This window comes from Triticum urartu, chromosome 3A (genome assembly GCF_056163025.1).
Source record: "Triticum urartu cultivar PI428250 chromosome 3A, HENAU_Tu73, whole genome shotgun sequence".
Lineage (NCBI taxonomy): Eukaryota > Viridiplantae > Streptophyta > Magnoliopsida > Poales > Poaceae > Triticum > Triticum urartu.
In genome coordinates this window covers 109,322,356-109,331,159 of record NC_141875.1, presented here as the reverse complement: position 1 = coordinate 109,331,159, position 8,804 = coordinate 109,322,356, and the positions used below count along the sequence as shown (strand labels likewise).

The window sequence follows — 8,804 nt, the reverse complement described above, 5'->3', positions numbered from 1 at the left end:
TTGTGAGAATCGAGACTTCTTCGCATGGTCCCCCAAGGACATGCCAGGTGTGCCGACGGAATTTGCCGAGCACAAATTACACGTCCGATCTGATACCAAACCAATCAGACAGCCTTTATGCCGCTTGTCAGAAGAGAAGAGGAGATTTGTTGGAGAAGAGATAGCCCGGTTGCTCGCGGCCGGCTTCATCATGGAAGTATTCTTCCCAGAATGGCTGGCCAACCCGGTCTTGGTACAGAAGAAGAACAAGCAGTGGCGAATGTGTATTGACTACACAAGCCTCAACAAAGCATGCCCCAAGGACCCGTTCCCCTTGCCAAGGATCGACCAAGTGATAGACTCCATAGCCGCATGCGAGCTATTGAGTTTCTTGGATGCATATTCAGGGTATCACCAGATCAAGTTAAACCCAGCCGACAGGCTGAAGACTGCCTTCATCATGCCGTTTGGAGCTTTCTGCTACCTAACCAAGACGTTCGGCTTGAGGAATGCTGGCGCCACCTTCCAACGATGCATGCAGAAGTGTCTCCTCAAGCAGCTCGGCAGAAATGCTCACGTCTACATGGATGATGTGGTGGTAAAAACGGAGAAGCGTGGAACACTGCTGGAAGACCTCAAGGAGACCTTCGACAACTTGCACCGATTTCAGATCAAGCTCAACCCGTAGAAATGCTTCTTCGGAGTACCAGCCGGCCAGCTCCTTGGTTTCCTGGTCTCTGAACGCGGCATAGAATGCAACCCTTTGAAGATCAAGGCAATTGAAAGGATTGAGGTACCCAGCCGACTACTGGACATACAAAAATTCACCAGCTGTTTGGCGTCCGTCGGCCGATTCATCAGTCGGCTGGGCGAGAAGGCCCTTCCCCTATACCAACTCATGAAGAAGACCACTTTTTTCGAGTGGAACCACAAGGCGGATGAAGCATTTGTCCAACTAAAAAAGATGCTGGCGACTCCACCTGTTCTGGCGGCTCTGACTCCTAAGGAGCCCATGCTCCTCTACATCGCCGCCACCAGCCGAGTGGTCAGCACGGTCATTGTGGTAGAACGCAAGGAGGAAGGCAAAGCACTACCAGTTCAGAGACCAGTATATTATTTGAGTGAAGTACTGTCGACCTCCAAGCAAAACTACCCCCACTACCAAAAGATGTGCTATGGTGTGCATTTTGCCGCCAAGAAATTGAAGCCTTACTTCCAAGAACATCCAATCACTATGGTCTGCATGGCTCCTCTAGCCGAGATCATCGGCAGCCGAGACACTTCGGGACGAGTGGCCAGGTGGGCCATAGATTTGGCCCCCTACACCATCTACTACCAACCTCGCACTGCCATCAAGTCGCAAGCACTGGCTGACTTCCTCGTCGACTGGGCCGAAACACAGTATCTACCACCGGCGCCCGACTCCACCCATTGGAGAATGCACTTCGACGGCTCCAAGATGCGCACTGGCTTGGGAGCCGGCATCGTCCTCAACTCTCCCAAGGGCGACAAGCTCAAGTATGTGCTACAAATCTATTTTGTTGCCTCCAACAACGTCGCCGAGTACGAGGCACTCACTCACGGGCTCCGGCTAGCGAAAGAGCTCGGCATTCGCCGGATCCTGTTTTATGGTGACTCCGACTTGGTGGTCCAGCAGTCGTCGGGCGATTGGGATGCCAAGGACGCAAACATGGCAAGCTACCGCTTCCTCGTACAGAAACTCAGTGGGTATTTGGAGGGATGCGAGTTTCTCCATGTACCAAGAAACGAAAACGACCAAGCAGACGCCCTGGCACGAATCGGCTCCACCCGTCAGGCGATACCGTCCGGCGTCGCCCTCCAGCGCCTCCTCAAGTCGTCGGTCAAACCATCACCGGAGTCAGACTCCATCTTCGTGACGGCTCCTCCTGAAGTAGTCAGATCCAACTCAAGAGCCCCCGTAGACGGCGCGAGTATTCTGGCAGGCGGCGCGGGGATCGCGGCAGTCGCACCCGGCCCGGGGACTGCGGAGCGCGGCCGGAAGACTTCGGAGCCCAGCCAGGGACTACGCCATTCTGCCCGGGGACTTCATCGACACAGCAAGCGGCTGCCGACTCCAACCCGCCACCTCCCGGCCCAGCCACCCTCGTCTAAGTCGCAGTCTTGGCGGTTGCAGAAATTGCAGCACCTTCATGGGCCCAGCCCATCCTGAAATTCATGGTGAACAAAGAGCTGCCAGCCGATGAGATCTCGGCTCGGCAAGTACAACGCCGGGCGGCAGCGTACGCCATCATCAATAGAGAGCTCGTAAGGCGCGGCGTCACTAGTATTCACCAGCGGTGTGTGGAACCAGAGCAAGGCCAGGCAATCCTCAAAGACATCCATCAAGGCGAATGTGGCCACCACGTGGCTTCAAGAGCACTCGTCGCCAAAGCTTTCCGCCATGGTTTCTTCTGGCCGACTGCTCTGGAAGACGCCAAGTCTCTAGTCCAAAAATGCAAGGGGTGCCAGAAGTTCTGCTCTAAGCCTCATCAGCCGGCTTCGGCACTCAAAACTATTCCTATTGCCTGGCCCTTTGCTGTTTTTGGCCTGGACATGGTCGGACCATTCAAGATGGCGCAAGGTGGTTTGACTCATTTACTTGTTGCAGTGGACAAGTTCACCAAGTGGATAGAAGCAAAGCCAATCAAGAGTTTCAATGGTCTGACTGCTATGACCTTCATCTCCGATATCACAATTCGGTACGGCATACCGCATAACATCATGACCGACAACGGCACAAACTTTGCCAAGGGTGCCTTGGCCCATTTCTGCGCGACGCAGGGCATCCGACTGGACTTGGCGTCCGTTGCCCATCCGCAGTCCAACGGCCAAGTAGAGTGAGCAAATGGCCTAATCCTATCCGGCATCAAGCCCCGGCAGGTCGAGCCTCTGGAGCGCTCAGCAGGCTGCTGGCTTGATGAGTTGCCAGCCGTCCTCTGGAGCCTGCGCACGACTCCAAACAAGTCAACTGGCTTCACGCCCTTATTCCTCGTCTACGGTGCCGAAGCTGTCATCCCAACGGACATAGAGTTTGACTCCCCTCGAGTCACCATGTACACTAAGGAGGAAGCAGAGGAAGCACGTCAAGACGGTGTCGATCTGCTGGAAGAGGGCTGGCTGTTGGCACTTAGCTGGTCCAGCATCTACCAGCAGAGCCTACGCCGATACTACAATCGGAAGGTCAAGCTGCGATCTTTCCAAGAAGGAGACCTTGTGCTTCGGCTGATTCAGCGAACAGCTAGCCAGCACAAGCTCTCAGCACCTTGGGAAGGCCCCTTCATCATCAGCAAGGTGTTGGGCAATGACTCCTACTACCTGATCGACGCTCAGAAGCCCCGAGCACGCAAAAGGGACGACTCCGGCAAAGAGATGGAGTGGCCATGGAATGCAAATCTTCTCCGAAGATTTTAGAGTTAATGTAGTATGTATCACGCTACCTTTGTGTTAAAGTACGAAGACTTCGGGCCCCTTGAGAAGATCTCGGGGACTGCCTTCTTTTATCTATATGATAAAGAGTTATGCCTATGAGTATGTTATTCTTTACCGCTTGGCACCGGGTCGACTAGTCGGCCCGGGGACTTGCCGTCTTGAGCTATGAAATGACTTCCTGCAGCTGGACAAGTAGTGTGTGGCACTCAAGCCGTCTCCTGTTAGAAGCCGCAGATCGCAGAGCGACTGACTGGCAAGCAGGAGTAAGGTAGAATGGGTGTCCATATGAAAAATGGCAAGCATGCACATAGCTCAAGCCGGTTTCCAGCCTTTTGCAACCAACTCTTGAGTAGCCGGCTCGCCGTTTTCTAAATTAACTTGTTAAAAAAACTCTAAATGGCTAAGTACTTGCCTCCCAAAGAAGCCAAGTATTTGATCTAGCGGTAGTCCGCAGAGCGGCTGTTCAACTAGCCAATCGGCAACCAAGGGAAGGCAGCAAAGGAAAAAGGCAAAGAGCAATAAGCAAGAAGAGATAGAACGCGGATAAAAATTTACATAGAAAGGCCCTTGGCTGAATCATCAAATAGGAGTTCAGGATACACCCACACCAAGTGGGTGGAATTGTGGAAAATAACAAGTTCATTGAGACTACTAAGCAGGTGAAACAAAGATAAAGTGGCAGCCTAGGAAGCCGCGGACGGACTCGGAGGACCAGAGGGGTCGGCGGTGCCAGTTGGCGGGGCAGTCGGCTGGTTGGTCTCCACCTGATCACCACTGGCGACAGCTGGCTCAGTTGAGTGCGGCTCGTTGCTAGAGGTGCGGTCGGGCTGGGGCTGGCCGTCTGCCTCGACCTCTGGCGCCTCCTCCTCGTCTCCTTCCTCCTCCTCGCCTTCCTCTTTGCCACTAGAGTCGATCACCTCCGCCGAGTCCTCACTATCGTCCGGGTTCAGCCCGAACCACTCTGACGGCGCCTCCTCGCCGTTCTCAGCCCGCTCTGGGACGAAGACGCTGCTGTCGGTGTACGCAGTGATCGATGCGGCGCGCCTGGCAAGATCGTCATCCACCGTTGTCAGCTCCGCCTGAGCTTCCATCTGGAACGTGGCTAACTGGGCTAAACTCAGCCCAGGATACCACGCCTTGGTGAACTCCAAGGCCCAGCGGGCTCCAGCCCGGGCTGCAGAACCCTTCCAGGCCTCAAGACGGCCGGCTGCCACCTCCAACCAGTCGGCAGTCTGACTGGGGGTGCATGGCGCCTGCATGTCCGGCCACAGGGAGGCAATCGCCTGGGCGCCGACACGTTGAAGCCGGTGCAGCATCTGGTGGGCTGGCCGAAGACGGGCCTCGATGCTTAGAATCTGCTCGTTAAGAGTTCAGGGGGCGTCGGCGGCGACTTGTGCGCCGTCCGCCCTCCGTGCTTCACGGTCAACCTCGATGGCTTGATTGGCGGCATCAAAATGGCCGGGGAAGAAGTCTTCTAAGGAATAAGAGCAAAGAAATAAAGTTAAAAATTTAAGGCCGACTCAACTAGCAGTCGGCAGCCCAGAAAAGGAAACAAGTGGAAGCTCACCATCGACAAGATCTTTGATTGCTTGGAAGCCGGAGACCAGCGTCGCCTCCTTGTCGGTCCAGGAGGAGCGCTCGGACACAAATTCAGCGAGAAGGGCGGTCTCCTTGTCCTCCGCCTCCTTCTGGGCCCTCTGGAGCAGCTCCTTCTGCTCCGCCAGCTGCGTAGCCAGCCGGTCGCGCTCCTCCGTCAGCCGGCAGCACTCCTCCTCCCTGACGCGCAGCGCGGTTTTGACTTCGCCCAGCTGCTGCTGAAGGGCGGCGTTGGCCTCTGAAAAAGGAGGGGGAGGGATGTCAGTCGTCGGCAAAGAAGAAAGGTCGCCGGGGATATCCGGCCCGATTGCTCAGCAGTCGGCCCGAATCTCGGGGACTACAACCCGCGGGTGCGCCAGCGTGCCCCCACAGAGAAAGAAGAAAACTCACCCCGGCTATCCGACAAGTCGGCGGTCCGCTTGGCCAGCTCCTCAACATTGGCATTGGAGGAGGTCACGCGAAGATTGTGGTAATCTTGCATCAAATTTTCAGAAAAAAGCGTTGGTACATGGAACTCGCCGATTAGAGTTTCGAGCCGCCTGCTCAGCAGCCGGCCCGAAACTCGGGGACTACACCCAGTGGGTGCGCTGGCGCGCCCCCACAAAGAAAAAACATGGAAGCAAAGCAAAGAAAGCATGCGTACCCGGATGGCCGTTCGTGACGCCAGGTATGCCTTGGTGCACTCCTTGATGGCGTCGCCCTCGGCCCGGAGCTTGGCTTGGACGTCCAAGAGCGCCCGGTTCAACGGGCCCGTCCCGCCTCCCCGCACCCACCCGGTGGGCGCGGTGCTTGACACCTCGGTGTCCGGGATCGAGGAGCTCGCAGCGCCGGTCTCCAGATGACGCGGCGCTGAGGCCGCCTTGGCGAGACGGCGGCGCGTCAGTGTACTAACCTCGAGGGCTAGGCCCGTCAGCGCCGCGCCTCCGGTTGGCGGCACGGGCGGATCCGCCGGTTGTCCGCCTGGCGCGCCTTCGGAGGGTGGCGGTGGCGGCGCAATGACCCCCGGTGTAGCGGTTACGTCGGTGTCCCTCTCCATGACCGGGTTCTCGTCGCCGCCTTCCCCAGTCTGCGCCGAGAACTCCGGTGGTGGCGGTGCGGAGTTCAAGGAGACGACAAACACCGTCGACTGGTGGCGTGCGGCTTCCTCTGCATGCTTCTTCTCCGCATCGGCGGCCTCGGCCTCTGCCAGCTTCTTTAGGGCGGCGGCATCCTCCTTGTCGGCTTCCGCCTTCTTCAGGCGGGCGGCTTCCCGCTCCTCACGTGCCTCCCGCGCGTTCCGCTCCGTCGCCTCCCGGAGGTCGGCGGCGGGGTCAACCCGCCGGGTGGTGGAGGAGGTCTCCGCCGACTTCACGACAGAGCCGGCGGCCGACTTCTCAAGAGAGAGAGGGGCCCTAAAGCCGGAAAACAAGTAAATAAATTTCAGACAGACTCAATAAAGAAATACGAAGTTACGAAGGGAGGTGGTGCTTACGCTGAAATAAGCTGCGGCGTCTTCACCACCTTGCGGAAGCGGTTGGCCTTCGCGGCCGCCTCGTCCCGCTTGGTCGCCGTGGCTGAGCCCTTGGGCTTCTTCGGCCGGCTGCCAAACAGGCTCGCCCTTGCCCTGCGCTTCTTGCCGCCGCCTTGTGCGTCCGGCGGAGCTGACGATCCCGCGCCCGACTGGCCGGCTCCTAGCTGGTGGCGTGGGACAACCTCCTCGTCATCATCGGGCTAGTCCTCGAGACTGGCCCGAAGTCTCGGGCCGCCCGCTGCGCCGCCTCCTCCCTCGGCGTCGTCCTCCAGGGCCGCCGCCCCAAGTCGGGGTCGTCAACATCACTCTCCGCCCTGTTGGGGAGGAATTTGTGGTCCGCCCCGCGGTGCCGGCTGCTGGCTGGAGGAGGGGGTTCTGACCAAAGCCGGCTGGTCAGATCGGACTAAATGGACTCGGCAACGAAGAAGTCAGAGAGAAAGAGAAAAAGAAAATGACTCACCAGAGGCGGAGGGGCGGCACATGAATACAGCTCCTTGCCGAACTGCCACTCTTCGTTGAGGTCGCAGCTCGCAAGGTAGTTCACCATGTAGGCTACCTCCTCGTGAGGCATCTCCTTGGTGCACATTTGGCTCGGGTCTTGGTGCCCGCTCATATGGCAGATCATGTGGGAGCGACTTTGGAGGGGCAGCACTCGGCGCGCCACGAAGGCGGCCAGCAAGTCCGGCCTGGTCAGGCCCTCCAACTGCGCCAGTATTCGAAGCCGCGCAACGGCACCGGCTCCCACAGGCGTCAACGTCTGGGCCCAGTGCGACCAATTGGGCTGCCTCCCAGCCGGCGGGCCGGCTACATAGGCTGGTAGGTTGATCCAGTCGCCCTCCGCAGAGACGTTCTTCACGTAGAAGTACGACCGCTGCGACATCTTCACCGACTTGATCAGCTTGATGGAGGAAAACGGGTTGTCGGCCCTCGACCTCCGCATGGCAATGAACGTGCCGCACTGAGCCGGCATGCCCACGGCTTGGGTGCCGAGCTTGGAGTAGAAGAACTCCCCCCAGAGCTCCAGGGTGGGGAGAACGCCGATGAAGCCCTCGCACAGGGTGACGAAGGCGGACAGTAGCACCACTGTGTTGGGGGTGAGGTGGTGCGGTTGGAGTCCGTAGAACTCAAGGAAGGAGCGGAAGAAGTTGCTCGCCGGCAGGCCCAGGCCGCGCAAGTAGTGTGAGCGGAAGACGACCCGCTCGTCCTCCTGCGGCGCCAGTGAGATTTCCTCCCTCGGCGCGAGAAGAACCCAAACGAGGTCCTCGCCGGGCAAACGACGCATCTTGCGGAGGAAATCGACATGGTCGTCGTGGACCTCCGAACCATCCCAGGTGCCGGAATGCGCCGTAGGGGGCGTGACGGCAGAGGAAGAGCTGATCGTGAGCAGACTGCCTCAGCGCTCGACGTAGCTTGAGGTGCGGCGGAGAGAGAGAGAAGAAGAGGAAGAAGCAGTGGGGAGGTGGGACACGCGTGCTCCGCCGTCTCCCCTCCTCCCCCTACTTATAGCCCAGTGGGCTGCGAAGCCGAGGGGGCAGCAGTGGGATTTACTGCGCCTACTACTCCACGCCCCCCACATTTATCGCGCAAAGTTACTGTGCGCGGTAATTCCGTGGGAACCTCAACCGCCTCCCACGGCCGCAGCAGATCCGCTCACGTGCCGAGGCGTGGTAGTGGCGGGCCCCGCCTGCAGACATGTCCCATCTCGCGGATGGGTAGGTGGGCTGGCCCGGCCACTGGTTGCCACATGGCAGGCACGGAGTGGGTGGCGGTCAGGAAGCTTAGCTCACACGCTACTGAGTTCCCGCCGGGGGATTCAAAAGCATTTTTGGACAAGTCAAAGTCAGGCGACTCCAACTCCTACCAGTCGGCCCGGCAGAAGTCAAACAAGGTCTCACCTCAAGCACTCGGAGAAAGACACTGCTGAGGCTCCTCGGCTGATTGTCCGCGGCGCCTCACCAGCTTCGGGGACTACTGTCGGAGTAATGGGCCACGGGTAGACTAACCCGAGGCCCAGAACCTTTCAAGACATCGGGGCTGACTACGCCCCTCAAGACACCAGGATGGAGAGGCGCCTTCCAGAGGCCGGCTAAAGGAGCGGCCGACTGCCCGCATGCGGCCGAGTCCTGGAGGCGAGGTCAAGACGGGCCGACTCCCGCCTGGCGGCTCCCAAAGAAGCTGGCCACAGGGAGACGGCCCACGACACCAACAAATCCCATGCCCTCATAAGGGGGGATGGGACGGGAGTGACAACAGTAAAGCCCACTCCCTC

General features: G+C 58.7%; 1 pseudogene; it reads left to right on the top strand.

Moving 5' to 3' along the window:
* Nucleotides 1–259: 259 nt before the first annotated feature.
* LOC147978818 (uncharacterized) lies at nt 260–2,717 on the top strand (annotated as a pseudogene).
* Nucleotides 2,718–8,804: the final 6,087 nt, after the last annotated feature.